Source organism: Glycine soja, chromosome 15 (genome assembly GCF_004193775.1).
Source record: "Glycine soja cultivar W05 chromosome 15, ASM419377v2, whole genome shotgun sequence".
NCBI lineage: Eukaryota > Viridiplantae > Streptophyta > Magnoliopsida > Fabales > Fabaceae > Glycine > Glycine soja.
This window is the reverse complement of record NC_041016.1, coordinates 32470904-32492299: the sequence shown is the minus strand read 5'-3', so window position 1 is coordinate 32492299 and position 21396 is coordinate 32470904. Positions and strand designations below refer to the sequence as shown.

Genomic DNA, 21396 nt, shown 5'->3' with positions numbered 1-21396 from the left:
AAAGAAAGAGTGATAGTTCAATTGGGGAATAGTCTTTGCATCTTAATTCAACCCCCCCTTTCTTAAGATAACTGAGGCCATTTGTCCAACATCCTATTCTTGACAACTCGCTTCTCTAAGAAGACAAACTTTCCGGAATGATAAAATGAGGTCACATAAACGTCTATATTTTTACTTGAAAACACAGTCAATCAAATGTCCCCTCTTCTTCTTCTTTTTTTTTTACTTGTCGTTTTACGACACCTCCACCAATGTGCAAGATGAGTAATCTCTGATTGAACGGTCTTGGAAGTCAACACTCAGGAGCGCAGGTTGCTTGAGCAAACAGACCAATGGCTTACACTCACATTCCGATGGAAGTTGAATAAGCAAAGATGTGTTCGTGAGAGGATGTCCATTTTATCCATATCATTTAGCATTGTAACTGTGGTTTATGGCATAAACTTGAAAATCCTGATGAGTCATAACAACAGCTTCCAGAATTGCCCATGTATGGTGTTGCTTGTCAATGTTAGGATTCAACAAGCGATTCTCCTCAAATTTCAGCCAGCCCGTATCAATTAGACTTCACACTTTATGCTTCGGGGTCATACAATGCTCAATGGAATGCCCCGGGGCTCCTCCATGATAAGCACACGTTGCGTTCGAGTCGTATCCTCAGAAAAATGGAGGTTGAGGAACCTTCGTTGGGGTTATGGCTACCATTGAATTATTGAGTGGATATGGGATCAAGTTTAGCATATGACAACGAAATTTGGGGTGAACCCTACAGGCTTTTTGCTGCAAAATTCCTTTTTGTTGGTGTTTTTTGGTTTGTGCTAAAGGTGGTCTTCGCCATTGGAAGTGCGGTAGACAGGCTTTGTGGTTGATTTAGGGATGGCCTTTGTGGATAACTGGGCGGTGGGTAAGGAGGAGGTTTGTTATTGACTGAGTAATGACATTGTTGGGTTGGTGGGAAACTTGGCTGTATAGGAATGGCAGTCACAGCATGGGTTTCTCCCTCTTTCTCACCCTCTTCATTTGCCCCAGTTTTCTCAGTCGTCCTAGTAAGATGATCAAATTTGCCTCTTTTCGGACCCACATTGATCCTTTCACTGGAGAAGACCAAATCTGCAAAGCTTTGAGGGTGCGTAGCCCACCATCTTTTCATAGTAGAGTACCGATAATGTGTCTACCATCACGATTATCGTCTCCCTTTTTGCACATGTTCTGTAGTTGCATCCTATCCGGAACCATATCAGAATAGTACTGATACTGCCTAACGAAGGCAACCATTAGGTCCTTCCAAGTATGGACTCGGGAAGGTTCCAAGTTAGTGTACCAGGTAACAGCTACCCCAGTAAGACTTTCTTGGAAGAAATGTATTAGCAGTTCCTCATCTTTGCATATGCCCTTATCTTCCGACAATACATCTTTGGATGGTTCTTGGGGCAAGTAGTCCCCTTGTACTTGTCAAAGTCCAGCACCTTGAACTTGGGAGGGGTGATGATATTGGGTACTAGGAACAACTCTTCTAGGTTAGGAAAGGCATAATCTTTACCTCCTTCAATGGCCCTAAGCCTTTCCTCTTTCCCATTTCTGCCATAGCATGAGGGTTTTTAACCGCTGTGGAATGTGAGGGTTGTGGTTGTGGGTGACACTGAGGGCCCTCCAAAGTGTTTTGCAGGGGTATACCACCAACTGCTTGCCCTTCAGTGGCATATCCGAGGCAAGGCTCGAAGTCGGCTAGATTGTGGTGGGGAATTTCATGTGTCCCCCCCATGGTTTGAGAGATATGTGCCTGATCAGATTGAGGTTATTGGTTCTCAATGAGTATCAGAGTTGAGTTATTGAGATTTTCATTGAGAGTGTATGCCACATTGGGTGGTGTATAGTTGGGAGGCAAGCCATATGATGGGAAGGCGTGCTCGTTTTGAATTTGCACATCATGGGGTCGTCCATACTTCCCAAATCTTTGCCTACCATATTTGAGGTTGGATGATTCATTTGCTTGAGGCCAGATGGGAGCATCGGGTTCACCTTAGCGACAGTGCTAGTAGCGGCAACTATAACCGCATTGGCTTCCATTATCTTCTTCATGCTCATCATGGCCTCCATCATTGTGGCCATTTTCTCTTTAATGGCCTCCATGTCAGCCTTCATCTTCTCTTGTATCTCCTCTACTTCACCCATTACTCTAGCTCTAGCACAAGTTCGGTGAGGACGCCGTAAAGCATGTTTTTTTTTCTTTTTTATAACAATGATTAAGTTCTCTTTTTTTTTTCAAGGAAAGAATGTAATGAGCAATGCAACCAATGAAAAGTATGGATGTATGCGAATGATGCATAGTTGAAGTATTGCGAATTTTTACGCAGGATATGGGGTTGAATCAATTTAGATTTTCAACATGGTCCATGACATCTTTGTCAAGGTGAAACTGGAAGTAACAAGGACATCAACAATCCTAAATATGTTTGGCAGTAGACGAAGCAGTGATGTGACTCGATTCATCTTTTGCCCCAATTTTGCAAGACAGTTACTTCCATATTTCAACTTGACTTGATGAACCTTTTTGTAAAAGCATGAGCTTGGTTCAACCCTATAATCCAAGGAATGGCAATTCTGATCGCCAATACTTCAACAACATCTCATAGGGATGAATGACTCGGGCATACTTTAAGCTGATGCACGGAAAATGTAATTATGAAATTGAGATGCCCGAAGAAACACCATTTCCTAGTTAACCATGCATTAGGTACCATGTTCAATTATTTTGTTTTGTTGTTGTTTGTTTTTTTTTTAGAAATGGGTTTATGATCCCAACAAGGTTGGCTCATGGTGCCTAACACATGCAACTAAGAATGTAGTGTGAAGTTTCACGCTTCCCCTTTTTTGTTTTTGTTTTGTAGAGGAAAACGTAAGGATGAGCAAACATGAAAACAAATGGTATGCAATTTTGCAGATCAAAAAGTTTGTTGAACGCATATGCATGATGATGCCATGACTCATGCAAAATGTGAGGCTGTAATATGATAACAGACAAATGCAGGAACGATATGTTCATTATGATGCCATGAAGAGATGTTTATGCGATTGATGTGCCATCATTTTCTTCTATTTTCTAAACCCTTTTTGCACCATTTTAATTATCGATTGGTCTTAATTGTCAATTAATTAGGCAGTTTTATAATTTGGGCTCATTTAGCTAATTTGATGTTTTTAATCTAATTTCAGGAATTAATGAAACATTGGGCTTAATCCGGATTTTGGTTGTGGACTTGAAGAGGGCAAATAAAGCAGCGCTTACCTTAGTTAATTTCTAATTAGGAAATTTCGCAATTTTATTTTATGTTGTTCAGTGTGTATTTCATTTTGGGCTAGAGTATTGTAATAGGGCCCAGTGACTTTGAGTGACTCTTTTTAAATAGCTGCCTTGGGATTCGTGCAGGGCATTCTATTCTGTTATGCTATTCATTATTCAGAGCTTTGTTTTAGGGTTTTTCGTTTTTCTGTTTTGCTGCTTCTGAGTTCATAATGCAATTTTACGTTTTCTGCTTCTAATTACAATTTCGTTCTTGCTTCTTCTTTTACTCTCATTTGCGTTTCTGTTCCATTTTACATTTCTGTTCGTTTACGTTTCTGTTCATTTACGTTTCCGTTCATTTACGTTTCTGCTTCATGTTTCAATTGCGTTTTCTGTTTGAATCCATGGAAGGCTAGATTTTCTGGTGTTGTTTCCTTTTGAGGACGAAGCCCAACTCTCTTTGAGGTTTCGCTTGTAATGTGGTTCCCTGGCAGTTTTCCCTTCACCAGTTATCCCAATTTCGTGAATATTAATCAGTGCACGCTTCGTGTTCGATTAATTGCCTCTGAGCCTAACTTGCGTTCATGCTTAATGGACGAAGGGCTAACTGGTGTATGTGGTGCCTAATCACGTATTGAAAACCCTAAGTTGATTTTCGCTTAGTAAATTGAAATAGGGTTGGATTAAGTGGTTGACTGTTAGGGACGAATTCTCCATAACCCAGGATAAGAAAGTGGCTTCTGAATCAGAGGAAACAACCCGTTTTTAATATTAGTAGTTTCGTATTCCATTTTATTTGTTCTGCTCTTTAATTACCAAACAACCAAACCCCCCCCCCCCCATCGTTACTGTTACTGCAAGCATATTATGAACATTTGGCTTGTCACTGCTCATTGGGAAACGACCTAGGATCACTTCCTAGTTACTGCATTTTCATGTTTATTTGATTCGGGTACGGCCTCGATCAAATTTGGCGCCGTTGCCGGGGAGCAGTGTCCAAAGGTTCATAATAGCTAGCTAGTGTTGTGTGTTTAATCCTTTCGTGTTTTAATTGTTAGTATGTGTGTTAGTGTTGATTAGTGTCCTGGTGTTTTGTTTAATGTGTGTTCTGTTTCAGTTATACCATTAAGCGTTTCCCCTGTTTCAGTCTTGGGTGTTTTGCTGTGAAGATTGTGCTTGAAAACAGAGTAGTAGTAGAAATCAGCTTGCGGCAAAAACAGAGTAGTAGTAGAAATCAGCTAGAGACGGATTTTAGCGACCACCCATGCTGAATTATTTGAGATTTTTTGTTTTAGTAGCTAGGGTTGTTATTTTTGGCTGAATTTTTTTGTGGTAACTTCTTTTAATTCATATTTTGTGGGAAAAATAGCTAGAGCCTTTAGTTTGGTCAGATTTGAAAGTTCCAAAAAACTAGCAAATTTTGTGTTTGTCAAAACTTCAAACGGCCATAACTTTTGCTCCGGTTATCAGAATCGCAATTATTATATATGCATTTGGGGTAGAAAAAAATTTCCTACGCCGTGGCAGCCTGCCATAGGCCGGCTGAGGTCTCCATCGTCCAAAAAAAGCGATTCTGTCAAAAGTTTTTTATTTTTCAAGTTTTATTCACTTATTTTTCTTAACTTACCATTTTTAGCTTTCATAGTTAGACTTTGAATTTTTGTCTGAAATTTTTTGTGCTATCTTCTCATCATTTTATAAGCTTGCTCACAAAATTTCAAGTCATTTGGATATCATTTGAGGGTAGCTGTAGTTCAAACCTACACCTTTATTTACATGACCAGGCAACTAGTTGTGTGCATGCTGAATGTAGTGTATGACTAGAGGCAATCCATCTGACTTACAACCCTTTGATCCTGAGATAGATAGGACATTTCATAGATTAGTTAGGCATCATTTTATACCTTTTGATCATTCTGAGCATTCCATAACTGGTGAATCTGTGCATTCTGTTATTGGTGATTTTGAACATCCTGATCTTGAGCATTATAATTTTGAGCATTCTGATTTTGAGCATTCTGATTTTGCACATTCTCAGAACATGGCACAACCTCCACCTCGTGAGAGGACTCTAAGGGAAATGGCTGCACCTGATTTCACCTATGAAAGCTTGTGCATCCAATACCCTGATGAGGATGTCCCATATGTTCTTAAAACTGGACTGATTCATTTGCTTCCAAAGTTTCATGGCCTTGCAGGTGAAGACCCGCACAAACATTTGAAAGAATTTCACATTGTCTGCTCCACCATGAAACCCCCAGATGTCCAAGAGGATCACATATTTCTGAAGGCTTTTCCTCACTCATTAGAGGGAGTGGCAAAGGACTGGCTGTATTACCTTGCTCCAAGGTCCATCACGAGCTGGGATGACCTTAAGAGAGTATTCTTAGAAAAATTTTTCCCTGCTTCCAGGACCACAGCCATCAGGAAGGATATCTCAGGTATTAGACAACTCAGTGGAGAGAGCCTGTATGAGTACTGGGAGAGATTTAAGAAACTATGTGCCAGTTGCTCCCACCATCAGATTTCAGAACAGCTTCTTCTCCAATACTTTTATGAAGGACTCAGTAATATGGAGAGAAGTATGATAGATGCTGCCAGTGGTGGAGCCCTTGGAGACATGACTCCTGCTGAAGCCAGAAATTTAATTGAGAAGATGGCCTCCAACTCCCAGCAGTTTAGTGCCAGAAATGATGCCATAGTCATTGGAGGAGTGCATGAGGTAGCTACAAACCCATCTGCATCATCTGAAACTAAGAAGCTTGAAGGCAAACTGGATGCATTGGTCAACTTGGTAACCCAGCTGGCCTTGAATCAGAAATCTGTACCTGTCGCAAGGGTTTGTGGTTTGTGCTCCTCTGCTGACCACCATACAGACCTTTGCCCTTCCATGCAGCAACCTGGAGCAATTGAGCAGCCTGAAGCTTATGCAGCAAATATATACAATAGACCTCCTCAACCTCAGCAGCAAAATCAACCACAGCAGAGCAATTATGACCTTTCCAGCAACAGATACAACCCTGGATGGAGGAATCACCCTAACCTCAGATGGTCCAACCCTCAGCAACAACAACAGCAGCCTGCTCCTTCCTTCCAAAATGCTGCTGGCCCAAGCAGACCATACATTCCTCCACCAATCCAACAACAGCAACAACCCCAGAAACAGCCAACAGTTGAGGCCCCTCCACCACCTTCCCTCGAAGAACTTGTGAGGCAAATGACTATGCAGAACATGCAGTTTCAGCAAGAGACCAGAGCCTTCATTCAGAGCTTAACCAATCAGATGGGACAATTGGCTACCCAATTGAATCAACAACAGTCCCAGAATTCTAACAAGCTGCCTTCTCAAGCTGTCCAAAATCCCAAAAATGTCAGTGCCATTTCATTGAGGTCGGGAAAGCAATGTCAAGGACCTCAACCCGTAGCACCGTCCTCATTTGCAAATGAGCCTGCCAAACTTCACTCTATTCCAGAAAAAGGTGATGACAAAAATTTACCTAACAATTTCTGTGCAGGTGAATCTTCTTCCACAGGTAATTCTGATTTGCAGAAGCAGCACATTCCCCCTCTTCCATTCCCTCCAAGAGCAGTTTCCAACAAAAAAATGGAAGAGGCAGAGAAAGAGATCTTGGAAACATTTAGAAAAGTAGAGGTAAACATACCTCTGTTGGATGCAATAAAGCAAATTCCAAGATATGCCAAATTCTTGAAGGAGCTGTGCACTAATAAGCGGAAGCTTAAAGGAAGTGAACGAATTAGCATGGGCAGAAATGTCTCCGCATTGATTGGTAAATCTGTTCCTCAAATTCCTGAAAAATGTAAAGATCCAGGTACATTCAGCATACCTTGTATCATAGGGAATAGTAAGTTTGACAATGCCATGCTAGATTTAGGAGCTTCTGTTAGTGTTATGCCTCTGTCTATTTTTAATTCTCTATCTCTAGGCCCCTTGCAGTCAACTGATGTGGTAATTCATTTAGCTAATAGAAGTGTTGCCTACCCTGTTGGTTTCATAGAAGATGTCTTAGTTAGAGTTGGTGAACTGATTTTCCCTGTTGATTTTTATATTTTGAATATGGAAGATGGATTTTCTCAAGGATCAGTTCCCATCATTCTAGGCAGATCCTTTATGAAAACTGCTAGAACTAAGATAGATGTTTATGCAGGCACACTGTCTATGGAATTTGGTGACATAACTGTTCATTTTAATATTCTGGATGCTATGAAATACCCATCTGAAGATCTTTTTGTATTTCGTGCTGAAATAATTGACCATGTTGTTGATGAATACATGACTGATCTTTATTCTAATCTGCATGCCTCTCACTCTTCATGCATTGAGTCTGAAATTGTACTTGATCATATGTCTGAATTTGATGCTGAGAGTGAATCTGAGAGTGATATTGATTGCATGCCTGGTGGTGGTGTTTTACCTCTTGAGATTGATTTTATAGAGTCAGATAGGACTAACCATGTTTCAGGAAGTACACATACCTCTGACTTTCTTTATGAGGTAAAGGCTGAGAAACCATCTCCTTCTACCACTGTCCAGCCGACCACACCAGAATTGAAGCCTCTGCCATCAAATTTAAAATACGCTTACTTGGATGATAGCAAGAGTTTTCCAGTGATTATATCTGCCTCCCTTGCTGATGAGCAAGAGGAGAAGTTGTTGTCAGTTCTCAAGAAGCATAAGAAGGCTATAGGCTGGACCCTGGCGGACATTTCTGGTATTAGCCCATCCACATGTATGCATCGAATAAATTTAGAGGATGGAGCTAAACCAGTAAGACAGCCACAGAGAAGACTCAACCCGGTGATTCTTGATGTAGTGAAGAAGGAGATAACCAAGCTTTTGCAAGCTGGAATCATTTATCCTATCTCCGACAGCCAATGGGTGAGTCCCGTCCAGGTAGTCCCGAAAAAGACTGGCCTCACAGTGATCAGAAATGAGAAGGAGGAGTTGATTCCTACTCGGGTGCAGAACAGTTGGAGAGTCTGCATTGACTATAGGAGGCTGAACCAGGTTACCAAAAAGGACCATTTTCCCCTGCCATTCATTGACCAGATGCTTGAACGCCTGGCAGGTAAATCCCACTACTGTTTCCTTGATGGTTTTTCTGGTTATATGCAAATTACTATTGCTCCTGAGGATCAGGAAAAGACCACATTCACCTGCCCCTTCGGCACTTTTGCTTATAGGAGGATGCCTTTCGGCCTGTGCAATGCCCCTGGTACCTTCCAGCGGTGCATGATTAGTATTTTCAGTGATTTTTTAGAAAATTGCATAGAGGTGTTTATGGAAGATTTCACTGTATATGGATCCTCTTTTGATGGTTGTTTGAATAGTTTGGAAAAAGTTTTGAATAGATGCATTGAAACTAACCTTGTTCTAAATTTTGAAAAATGTCATTTTATGGTTGAGCAAGGTATAGTTTTAGGCCACATTATTTCCAATAAGGGCATTGAAGTAGATCCTGCAAAAATTTCTGTTATTTCACAATTGCCTTACCCCTCTTGTGTGCGAGAGGTGCGATCTTTTCTTGGTCATGCAGGATTCTACAGGCGCTTTATAAGGGATTTTAGCAAAGTAGCCCTTCCACTGTCCAACTTGTTGCAAAAGGAGGTGGAGTTTGACTTTAATGACAGATGCAAAGAGGCTTTTGATTGCCTCAAAAGAGCGTTGACTACCAACCCCATCATCCAGGCACCCGATTGGACAACCCCTTTTGAGCTTATGTGTGATGCATCAAATTATGCATTGGGGGCTATCCTTGCTCAGAAAATTGATAAATTGCCCAGGGTGATATATTATGCTTCTAGGACTTTAGATGCTGCCCAAGCAAATTATACTACTACTGAGAAAGAGCTTCTAGCCATAGTTTTTGCTCTTGAAAAATTTCGATCTTATTTGCTTGGTACTCGCATTATTGTTTATACTGACCATGCAGCTCTAAAGTACTTGTTGAAGAAGGCTGATTCTAAGCCTAGGTTGATCCGATGGATGCTCTGGCTCCAAGAGTTTGACTTGGAGATCCGTGATAGGAGCGGAGCACAAAATCTAGTTGCTGATCATTTGAGTCGGATCGAACGTGTCTCTGATGCAGATTCACCTATTCGGGATGATTTCCCGGATGATCATTTGTATATATTGTATAGTATTTCTGACTCTCTTTCTACTCCCTGGTTTGCTAACATTGTCAATTATTTAGTTGCCTCTGTTTTTCCTCCCTTAGCATCTAAGGCCCAAAAAGATAAGATTAAAAGTGATGCTAAGCATTTTATTTGGGATGACCCCTACTTGTGGAAATTGTGCAGTGATCAGGTCATTAGACGGTGCATTCCAGATCATGAGACTGACTCAGTCCTGTAGTTCTGTCATTCTTCCGCACCGGGAGGTCATCTGGGTGTTCAAAGGACAGCTCGCAAAGTGCTTGATTGTGGTTTTTATTGGCCCACCATCTTTAAAGATGCGTGGAAGATCTGCAGCACTTGTGAGCAGTGTCAGAGAGCAGGAAATACACTTACATGGCGACAACAAATGCCTCAGCAACCTATGCTATTTTGTGAGGTGTTTGATGTCTGGGGTATAGATTTCATGGGTCCTTTTCCTGTCTCTTTTGGTTATGTTTACATTCTCCTTGCAGTTGATTATGTTTCAAAATGGGTGGAAGCCAAGCCCACTAGAACTAATGATGCTAAAGTTGTCGCAGACTTTGTCAGGTCTAATATGTTTTGCAGGTTTGGAGTACCTAAAGCAATTGTTAGTGATCAAGGAACCCATTTTTGCAACAGGACAATGCATGCCCTGCTTAAAAAGTACGGGGTGGTACACAGAGTATCCACACCATACCACCCCCAGACTAATGGACAGGCAGAAATTTCTAACAGGGAAATCAAGAGAATTCTAGAGAAGATTGTGCAGCCAAGCAGGAAAGATTGGAGTACCAGGCTTGATGATGCTCTCTGGGCACATCGGACTGCCTACAAAGCACCCATAGGAATGTCTCCTTATCGGGTTGTCTTTGGAAAGGCATGTCATCTTCCAGTGGAAATTGAGCACAAAGCATACTGGGCAGTGAAGACTTGCAACTTCTCTATTGTCATACCCTAATTTCGTCCGGGGACCTTTGCTCGATGACGTGCGACCATTCTTTGGTCCTCGTGAGGTGCTTGGCACCCATCATTAGGCAATTTGTGAGATTCCAGGACATGCCGAAAAACCAAAAAAATATTGATGCACAATCCGTAAGTTTCCGTGACACACCGGAAATCAAATGGAAGCATCGTTGCATAATTAAGTGAGGTTCCGTAACATTCCGTAAGTCAAAAAGGGGATGATTATGTAATCCGCAAGGTTCCGTAACATTACGGAAAGAAAACAAGTATCGTTACGAAATTCGTAAGTTTCCGTAACTTTACGAAAAAAGAATCACCAAAAAATAGCAGAGGGGGGTGTACTTAGTAAAAATGGGGGTGCAAATAGCACCCAGGCCCATTTGGGCCCTCCAGAAGATTCCTCCAGAAGGCGGTTGCTTCTGGAGGAAGCAACCCTGCTCGCCTGGGCGAGCTGGGCGGCAACCACCTCCCCTATTTTGCTATAAATAGGGGAGGAAAGCAAGAAGGAAAGGGTCCAGCCCCTTTGGCACTTCTCTCTCTTTCGAATTTGCTTGGAAAAATCGTTTCCGTGAAGAAAATCTAAGCCGAGGCGCTTCCGAAACGTTTCCGTAACGTTTTCCGTGAGGAATCTCGCAAAGCTTTCAACCGTTCTTCGACGTTCTTCATTCGTTCTTCATCGTTCTTCGATCTTCAACGGGTAAGTACCTCGAACCAAGCTTTTCGATTCATTCTATGTACCCGTAGTGGTCCACATTGTGTTTCGTGCATTTTTATTCTCGTTTTGTTTACTTTTTATACCCCCTGATGACGTGCTTAAGCCATTTTACTTAAGTCATTTCTCGCTTAACTTAAAAATAAAATAAATTTCCACCGAACGTTTGAATTGTATTATCCATTAACTTCGGTTAAAATAAATTCCGACCGTTCGGTCATGCCGTAACCACGTTGGAAATCAAAAAGAGGTAAAAAATAATATAATAATCAAAAAGACATCTTTTAGTAAAATAAAGCGGAAAATCAATCGGACTTTTTCTCTTTGGGATTTCTCATTCTTAATCGAATTGATTAATAACTAAAGTGAAATTAAGGCTAAAATCAACTCGCCTAGTCAAGCTCGTCCACAAAAATAGGCTTTTGAAGTTTGTCATTTCAATTTCTCACTAAGTAAAATGGATCATTTTTAAGGTCCAACGCCTTAAAATGATCACCACTTAAGTAAAGAACACTTTGATAAGAAAGAACTACGTAGGTCTGAGTTCCTCATTGAGGATACGTAGGAGCAAAAGCCCCGCTTTTGTCGACCACCCCAAGAGATCGTTAATGGTCCAAATGCCTTAACGTTTCTCTCCTTTCAAAAACAAGAGATCGTTAATGGTCCAACGCCTTAACGTTTCTCCCCTTTCAAAATCAAAAGACCGTTTAATGGTTCAACACCTTAAATGACCTTTTGTTCAATAAAAACATATTTTGCAAAAAAGACAAAAACAACTTAACCAAACACTTTGTTCCGAAAGAACTACGTAGGTCTGATTTCCTCATCGCAATTGAGGAATACGTAGGAGCAAAGGGAAACACCCTTGTCGACCACAAAAAGGAAAAAAATATAAAAAGGGTATAAAGGATATAAGAACATAAAAAGGGAACATAAAAAATCAAAGTCATGTTTGCACATTCGATTAAAGGCTGCCGTCCCTTGGGACGGACGTGTGGGGTGCTAATACCTTCCCCGTGCGTAAATACAACTCCCGAACCTTTCAACTTAAAAGTTCGTAGATCGCGTCTTCTCCGGTTTTTCCGACGTTTTCCTCGAATAAACGTTGGTGGCGACTCCGCGCGTATTCCTTTCGTGGAACACGCATCCCGCGAGTCTCGCGTCGCCTTCCCGCCGAAGGGTAGGTTGCGACATCTATGGATCAAGCTGGCGAGGAAAGGAAGTTGCAACTGAGTGAGTTAGATGAAATCCGCCTAGAAGCCTACGAGAATGCCAAGTTCTACAAAGAAAAGACCAAGAAGTTCCATGATAGCATGATAGTTAAAAAAGACTTTTTGGATCTCCTTATGTTAGATGTTACCCATTCCTTTCATTCCTTGATGTTCATATAGAAATATGTGAATGTTTTTGTTTGTCTCCCTCTGATATCCTTGGATTTTGTTCTTTGTTTCATTTTGCCCAGGAGTGCAAAAGGCTAAGTATGGGGGGTTTTGATGTGCCATCATTTTCTTCTATTTTCTAAACCCTTTTTGCACCATTTTAATTATTGATTGGTCTTAATTGTCAATTAATTAGGCAGTTTTATAATTTGGGCTCATTTAGCTAATTTGATGTTTTTAATCTAATTTCAGGAATTAATGAAACATTGGGCTTAATCCGGATTTTGGTTGTGGACTTGAAGAGGGCAAATAAAGCAGCGCTTACCTTAGTTAATTTCTAATTAGGAAATTTCGCAATTTTATTTTATGTTGTTCAGTGTTTATTTCGTTTTGGGCCAGAGTATTGTAATAGGGCCCAGTGACTTTGAGTGACTCTTTTTAAATAGCTGCCTTGGGATTCGTGCAGGGCATTCTATTCTGTTATGCTATTCATTATTCAGAGCTTTGTTTTAGGGTTTTTCGTTTTTCTGTTTTGCTGCTTCTGAGTTCATAATGCAATTTTACGTTTTCTGCTTCTAATTACAATTTCGTTCTTGCTTCTTCTTTTACTCTCATTTACGTTTCTGTTCCATTTTACATTTCTGTTCGTTTACGTTTCTGTTCATTTACGTTTCCGTTCATTTACGTTTCTGCTTCATGTTTCAATTGCGTTTTCTGTTTGAATCCATGGAAGGCTAGATTTTCTGGTGTTGTTTCCTTTTGAGGACGAAGACCAACTCTCTTTGAGGTTTCGCTTGTAATGTGGTTCCCTGGCAGTTTTCCCTTCACCAGTTATCCCAATTTCGTGAATATTAATCAGTGCACGCTTCATGTTCGATTAATTGCCTCTAAGCCTAACTTGCGTTCATGCTTAATGGACGAAGGGCTAACTGGTGTATGTGGTGCCTAATCACGTATTGAAAACCCTAAGTTGATTTTCGCTTAGTAAATTGAAATAGGGTTGGATTAAGTGGTTGACTGTTAGGGACGAATTCTCCATAACCCAGGATAAGAGAGTGGCTTCTGAATCAGAGGAAACAACCCGTTTTTAATATTAGTAGTTTCGTATTCCATTTTATTTGTTCTACTCTTTAATTACCAAACAACCAAACCCCCCCCCCCCATCGTTACTGTTACTGCAAGCATATTATGAACATTTGGCTTGTCACTGCTCGTTGGGAAACGACCTAGGATCACTTCCTAGTTACTGCATTTTCATGTTTATTTGATTCGGGTACGGCCTCGATCAGCGATGCATGATATGAATGCATCTACGGACACGAGAGCCTGAAAAAATAATCTCTTCTTACTTGCGCATTTGGGGGCGCAGTGCCCTATGTGTACAGTTAAGAAGGTGATATGGACCTTCCGGCTTCCCGTGACAAAGGACGAGACCAACATACAATGCATGCTAGAGATAAAATGCGGGAGTGACTTGATTCGCACTGATTTTTGGAGTAAAAACGTGGGATAAAATCATTTTATTAAAAAAAGTTATAACTAGTCAAGATCTGAGCGACAATACAAACTTCCTAGCGGTTTCTAATCATATGGTCCATTAAGTCTATCATATGCTGACAATAGCTGAGAAGTCCGTGGATCTCCTCGGGGGCGGAGTAGGTGTCCGCCATTGCTTTGGCCTTGGCTAGCAATCGGGGAAGTTCTTGACTCTTGTTCAAAGTAAGAGCAAATTGGTCCATCCACATTGTTGCCTCTTGGTGCAATGAATCAATTACCCTTTCCCTTGCTTCCCTTTCTGCTGATATCTTGGCGTACTCATCCTCTAGTCTTTGCTCGTGAGTCACTGCTAGATTTAGCTTCTCTTTGCACTCATCGATGATGGCCCACATATTCCCTTCAGTCTCGCTTAACTGTTGGGACAAATTTCTTTTCGACCTAAGGCAAGCCTTTAGTTCATCCTTCAAGATCATGCCTTTGACTCGTGATGATTCCTTTACTGCTTCGGAGCTTGAGCTCACTATTGCTGCCCTATAAAGCCCCTCAAAACTTTGTTTTGGTTGTGTTCTTCCTTTCGGGCCTTCTTGGTTTCTCGTTCCAAGGCTTCAGCAGTGGCCATATTGACGTCCCTTAGTTCATCATACTCTCTTCAGACTTCGATGGCTATGGACTTGAACTTCTTTTCGACTACCCGGGCTCTTTCAAGCTCTGCCTTTAGGGCTTGTACCTCATCACTTTCTTCCGAAGCTTTAACCTCATCGTCTCTCACAATCTTTAGATTTGGGAGCCAATCCAATCCTTGTGTTCGAACTCTCAGCCACTTATGATAGCCGCCGATGATCCCATTACTGCTTCCCCTAAGCTCTCTGTCCTTTCTTCACACCGCATCACATGCCTTGTGAACTCCTTAGAGTACCCTCGCATTGGGGTCACTGAAACCCCATGTGATGAAAGGCGTGATGCTTTCGTCTGATGACACTCCTCTCATGGGGTAGCCAAGCTGTCTTATGGCGAGGACGAGATTATAATTAATACAACCCCTTGTTCCATCAAGGGAACATTTGGACATCCTTCGCATGAAGATAGAATCCTGATTCTTCCTTCCTTCTAGCGAGGGAACCAATTAACAGACGCCCCTCTATGCTAGCCAAGAGTTGGTCCCAATTCGCCTTTCCCATATGTACTACCCTTTCCACAACCAGCCAGTGCACAACAAAAAATTCTTGTGTCGCTCTTTTCACATCCCCGGTCGAACGTGTCATACATGGCCAAAATGGCGATGACCGGGCTTTCCTTGCCATGATGAAAGGCGAGGAAAGCGTCAATCACTGCTAGGTCCACTAACCCTTCCATATTCGGAAAGAGGACAACTCCAAAGATCAAAAGCGCCAAGATGTCAATAAAAGAAAGCCCATTCGCCTTGATTTTCCAAGGCCTTTGCCCTTTCCTCCAAACACTTCCTTGATACTCCGACTACCCCATTCCTGTTTTGCTTTACCCGGTCCAACTCTTGTGCTAAGATTTTCACTACCTTGGCAACTCTTGTCGTGGAAGGATAGAACCTAGAGAAAAGATATGGCTTCCTTCCTCCCAGTGGGCATCCCAGGATTTCTTCAAACTCTTTCACAGTTGGCACTAGCTGGAAGTCCTCAAATGTGAAGCACCTTAGGGGCTGGTCATAATACTGGGAAAGGGATGCAATCGGTTCCATGGAGACTTCTACCCTAGCTAGGTCCCAAATCTTACCATAGGCTTTGCGGAAGGCTTGCCGTTGAAGTTGACCCATTAATTTCCCCAACTCTCGTAAACTAGTGACCTCTAAGCTCTTGATTTTGACTTGATAGAACCTCTTTTTAAGCGAAGGCTTTTGACTTGATCCCATGTTTTACTAAAGTGAAATAAAATCTAGTGCGAATCAAAACTACGACATCTATCATGGGTGGAATGGATGAATGCATGAAGAAATGCATATGACACAGATGCAATTTACGAATACGGGAGCCCGAGAAACTGTCTCCTTCTTAGATACAACGTCTAGGGGTAGCAAAGTGCCCCAATGTATGTATTTAAAACGGTGACACGGACCCTTCGTTGGTTTGTTTACAGAGGGGATCAAGACAGAACCCGTATGCGATGCATATGCAAAAGACGCAATACGGGAATGTACATAGTATGACAATATTCACTGAACATAAGCAAAAGGGTATATGACTATTTATGCATGGCAGTGTGAAAAATGGCACGCAGCGTGTTTGCTCCGTGCCCCTATTTAAGGGACCTATAAGGGAGAGAGCTAACTAGGCATTTAGTGATAACCCCCAAGATAGTCATATCTCTCTTGATGGTTTCTAGAGGTATCATCCTCTTCGAAGAACATATTGCAGCAGTAGGGACTACTAGCAACAATAAGTTTTCAAAGAGAAAAGCTCTAGATGAGGGTTCACTGTAATCAAGCAAGTCGGAGACCTAGCATGATCACAGATTCACCTCCACTCCTTATGTTCCCATGAACCCGGGTATAGGGCCCTTTTTCACTCACAGTGTGTGCAAATAGTGTTGGTATTTGTGTGCATCAAATGAATAAATATTTACTTCATGCAGACATTTTAAAACGCACTAAAAGCGACAAAGAGTTTATATACACAAGAACATAAAAAATAAAGGGAAACCAACAAAGGAAAAAGTCATGATAAAACATTGCACAAGATTAAATGGCCTAACTCTCTAAAAATAGTCCCCAGTGGAGTCGCCAACTGTCGCAACCTACCCTTCGGCGGGAGGGCGATGCGTGACTCGCGGGATGCGTGTTCCACGAAAGGAATACGCGCGGTGTCGCCACCAACGTTTATTTGAGGAAAACGTCGGAAAAACCGGAAAAGACGCGATCTACGAACTTTTAAGTGAAAGGTTCGGGAGTTGTATTTACGCACGGGGAAGGTATTAGCACCCCACATGTCCGTCCGAAGGGACGGCAGCCTTTAATCGAATGTGCAAACATGACCTTGATTTTTACGTTCCCTTTTTATGTCTTTATATCCTTTATACCCTTCTTATATTTTTTCTCTTTTTGTGGTCGACAAGGGTGTTTCCCTTTGCTCTTACGTATTCCTCAATTGCGATGAGGAAATCAGACCTACGTAGTTCTTTCTTATCAAGTGATTTCTTTTTTATTTAAGAGGTGATCATTTTAAGGCGTTGGACCTTGAAAATGATCCATTTTACTTAGTGAGAAATTGAAATGACAAACTTCAAAAACGTATTTTTATGGACGAGCTTGACTAGGCGAGTTGATTTTAGCCTTAGTTTCACTTTAGTTATTAGTCAATTCGATTAAGAATGAGAAATCCCAAAGAGAAAATGTCCAATTGATTTTTCGCTTTATTTTACTAAAAGGTATTTTTTATTATTATATTATTATTTTTACCTCTTTTTGATTTCCAACGTGGTTACGGCACGACCGAACGGTCGGAATTCATTTTAACCGAAGTTAACGGATAATACAATTCAAACGATCGGTGGAAATTTATTTTATTTTTAGGTTAAGCGAGAAATGACTTAAATAAAATGGCTTAAGCACGTCAAAAGGGGGTATAAAAAGTAAATAAAACGGGAATAAAAATACACAAAACACAATGTGGACCACCACGGGTACATAGAATGAATCGAAAAGCTTGGTTCGAGGTACTTACCCATTGAAGATCGAAGAACGATGAAGAACGTCGAAGAACGGTCGAAACCTTCACAAAATTCTTCACGGAAAACGTTACGGAAACATTTCGGAAGTGCCTCGGCTTAGATTTTCTTCACGGAAACAATTTTTCCAAGCAAATTCGAAAGAGAGAGAAGTGCATAAGGGGCTGAACCCCTTTCCTTCTCACTTCCTCCCCTATTTATAGCAAAATAGGGGAGATGCTTGCCGCCCAGCTCGCCCAGGCGAGCAGGGTTGCTTCCTCCAGAAGCAACAGCCTTCTGGAGGAATATTCTGGAGGGCCCAAGTGGGCCTGGTTGCTATTTGCACCCCCATTTTTACTAAGTACACCCCCTTGCCCTTTTTTTGGTGATTCTTTTTTTCGTAAAGTTACGGAAATTTACGAATTTCGTAACGATACTTGTTTTCTTTCCGTAATGTTACGGAACCTTGTGGATTACATAATCATCCCTTTTTTGACTTACGGAATGTTACGGAATCTCACTAATTGTGCAACGATGTTTCCATTTGATTTCCGGTGTGTCACGGAACCTTACGGATTGTGCATCAATATTTTCTTTTGTTTTCTGGCACGTCCCGGAATTTCACAAATTGCCTAATGATGGGTGCCAAGCACCTTACAAGGACCAAATAAAAGTCGCATGTCATCAAGCAAAGGTCCCCGGACGAAATTAGGGTATGACACCCCAGTGTAAGGCTTTGAGGTACCAATCCTTGTCTTTCGTCATGACCTTGTAGATGGGAACCTATTGGGTGAGAACTTCTAATCTGCCCCTATGTTCACTTGAGACTCATGCACGATTCCCCTCATTGCCCCAGTGTAAGGCTTTGAGGTACCAATCGTTGTCTTTCGTCATGACCTTGTAGATGGGAACCTATTGGGTGAGAACTTCTAATCTGCCCCTATGTTCACTTGAGGCTCATGCACGATGCCCTTCATTGCCCCAGTGTAAGGCTTTGAGGTACCAATCATTGTCTTTCATCATGACCTTTTAGATGGGAACCTATTGGGTGAGAACTTCTAATCTTCCCCTAGGTTCGCTCGAGGCTCATGCACGGTGCCCCTCACTGCCCCAGTGTAGGGCTCTAAGGTATCCATCGTTGTTTTGTTTTCACAACCTCATTGCAAGGAAGAATGAAAGAAGCGGTTGATTCTCGCAAAAAAAAAATTTCAAGGACAAGAAATAGTTGAAGGATTTTGTTTTAGTTGACGGGTTAAGTCAAATGACTCCTATTCTTGATAACTTAAAACTTTCAGGAATGATAAAATGAGCTCACATGAATGTCTATATTTTTACTTGGAAACACAGTCAATCAAATGCTTTTTTTTTTCTTTTTTTTTGAAACTTATTTGTTTTGAACTTTACTCGTTGTTTTACGGCACCCTCACCAACGTGCAAGACGAGTAATCTCTGATTGAACGGTCTTGGAAGTCAACACTCAGGAGTGCAGGTCGCTTGACCAAACAGACCAACAAATTGCACTCACATTCCGGTGGAAGTTGAATAAGCAAAGCTGTGTTTATGAGAGGATGAGAGAGACAAGGATGTCAAATTCATCCATTTTAGCATTGTAAATGTGGTTTATAATAATGGCATAAACTTGAAAATCCTGATGAGTCATTAGAGACATCTAACATCAGCTTTCAAAATTGCCCCGTGTGTGGTGTCGTTTGTCAATGTTAGGATTCACAAGCGATTCTCCTCAAATTTCAACCAGCCTGCATTAATTAGACTTTGCACCTTACGCTTCAGGGCCCTACAATGCTCAATGGAATGCCCCGGGGCTCCCCCATGATAAGCACATGTTGCGTTCGAGTCGTATCCTCATAAAAATGGAGGTTGAGGAAACCTAGCAGGGGTTATGGCTACCATTGCATTATCAAGTAGATAGCATATGACATTGGAATTTGGGGTGAATCCTACAGGCTTTTTGCTGCAAAATTCCTTTTTGGTTTTCGCTAAGGGTTTTGGTTTGGGCTAAAGGTGGTGTTTAGCATTGGTTGTGTGGTAGGTGGGTTTTGTGGTTGATTTAGGGATGGCCTTTATGGATAACTGGTGGTGGGTAAGGAGAAGGGTTGTTATTGGCTGAGTAACGACATTGTTGGGTTGGTGGGAAACTTGGCCATATATGAATGGCAGTCAGAGCATGGGTTTCTCCCTCATTCTCACCCTCTTCATTTGCCCCAGTTTTTTCTCATTCGTCCAAGCAAGATGATTAAATTTGCCTATTTTCAGACTCACTTTGATCCTTTCGTCAGTGAAAACTAAATCAGCAAAGCTTGAAGGTGTGTAACCCACCATCCTTTCATAGTTGAATACTGGTAATGTGTCTACTATCATTGTTATCATTTTTTTTCTCCGTCATTGAGGGAATCACTTGGGCTGCCAGATCCTCCACCTTTGGGCGTATTCTTTGAAAGATCTGTGCCCTCTCTTGCATATGCTCTGTACTTGCATCCTATCCGCAGCCATATCAGAATTGTACTGACACTGCCTAACGAAGGCAACCATTAGGTCCTTCCAAGAATAGACTCGGGAAGGTTCCAAGTTAGTATACCAGGTGACAACTTCCCCAACAAGACTTTCTTGGAAGAAATGTATCAGCAGTTCCTTATCTTTTGCGTATGCCCCCATCTTCCAAAAATACATCTTTAGATGGTTATTGGGGCAAGTAGTCCCCTTGTACTTGTCAAAGTTTGGCACCTTGAACTTGGGAATGACCATGTTTGGGTACTAGGAACAACTCTTCTAGGTTAGCAAAGACATAATCTTCGCCTCCTTCAATGGCCCTGAGTCTTTCCTCTAGATGATCCAACTTTCCTATTTCTGCCATAGCATGAGGGATTTTACCTGTTGTGAAATGCAAGAGGTGTGGTTGTGGGTGATACTGAGGGCCCTCCAAAGTGTTTTGTAGGGGTATACATCCCACTGCTTGCCCTTCAGTGGCATATCCGAGGCAAGGCTCGAAGTCGGCTAGATTGTGGTGGGGAATTTCATGCGTCTCCCCCACAGTTTAAGAGACATGTGCATGATCAGTTTGGGGTTGTTGGCTCTCAATGGGTATAGGAGTGGAGTTATTGACATTCTCATTGGGAGTGTACGCCACATTGGGTGGCGTATAGTTTGCGAGGCAAGCCATATGGCGGGAAGGCGTGCTTGTTTTGAATTTGCTCATAATAGGGGCCGCTCGTACTTCCCAAATCTTTGCCTACCATAGTTGTGGTTGGATGATTCATTTGGTTGAAGCCAGATGAGGGCATCGGGTTCACCTTAGCAACAGCGCTGGTAGCGGAAACTGCAATCGGATTGGCTTCCATTATTTTCTTCATGCTCATCATGGCCTCCATCATTGTAGCCATTTGCTCTTTCATGGCCTCCATGTCGGCCTTCATCTTCTCTTGCACCTCCTCTGCTTCACCCATTACTCTAGCTCTAGCACGAGTTCGGTAAGGGCGTCATGAAGCGTGTTCTTTTCTTTTTTATAACAATGATTAAGTTCATTTTTTTTCAAGGAAAGAATGCAATGAGCAATGCAACCAATGAAAAGCATGGATGTATGCGAATGATGCACAGTTGAAGTATTGCGAATTTTTATGCAGGACATGGGGTTGAATCAATTTAGATTTTCAACATGGTCCATGACATCTTTGTCAAGGTGAAACTGGAAATAACAAGGACATCAACAATCCTAAATG

At 41.7% G+C, this 21396-nt stretch overlaps 1 non-coding gene across 1 annotated transcript; it reads right to left on the bottom strand.

Moving 5' to 3' along the window:
- Positions 1 to 5702: 5702 nt before the first annotated feature.
- Positions 5703 to 5809, bottom strand: LOC114388781. Its single transcript, XR_003661576.1, has one exon. It is a non-coding gene; the product is annotated as a small nucleolar RNA R71 (small nucleolar RNA).
- Positions 5810 to 21396: the final 15587 nt, after the last annotated feature.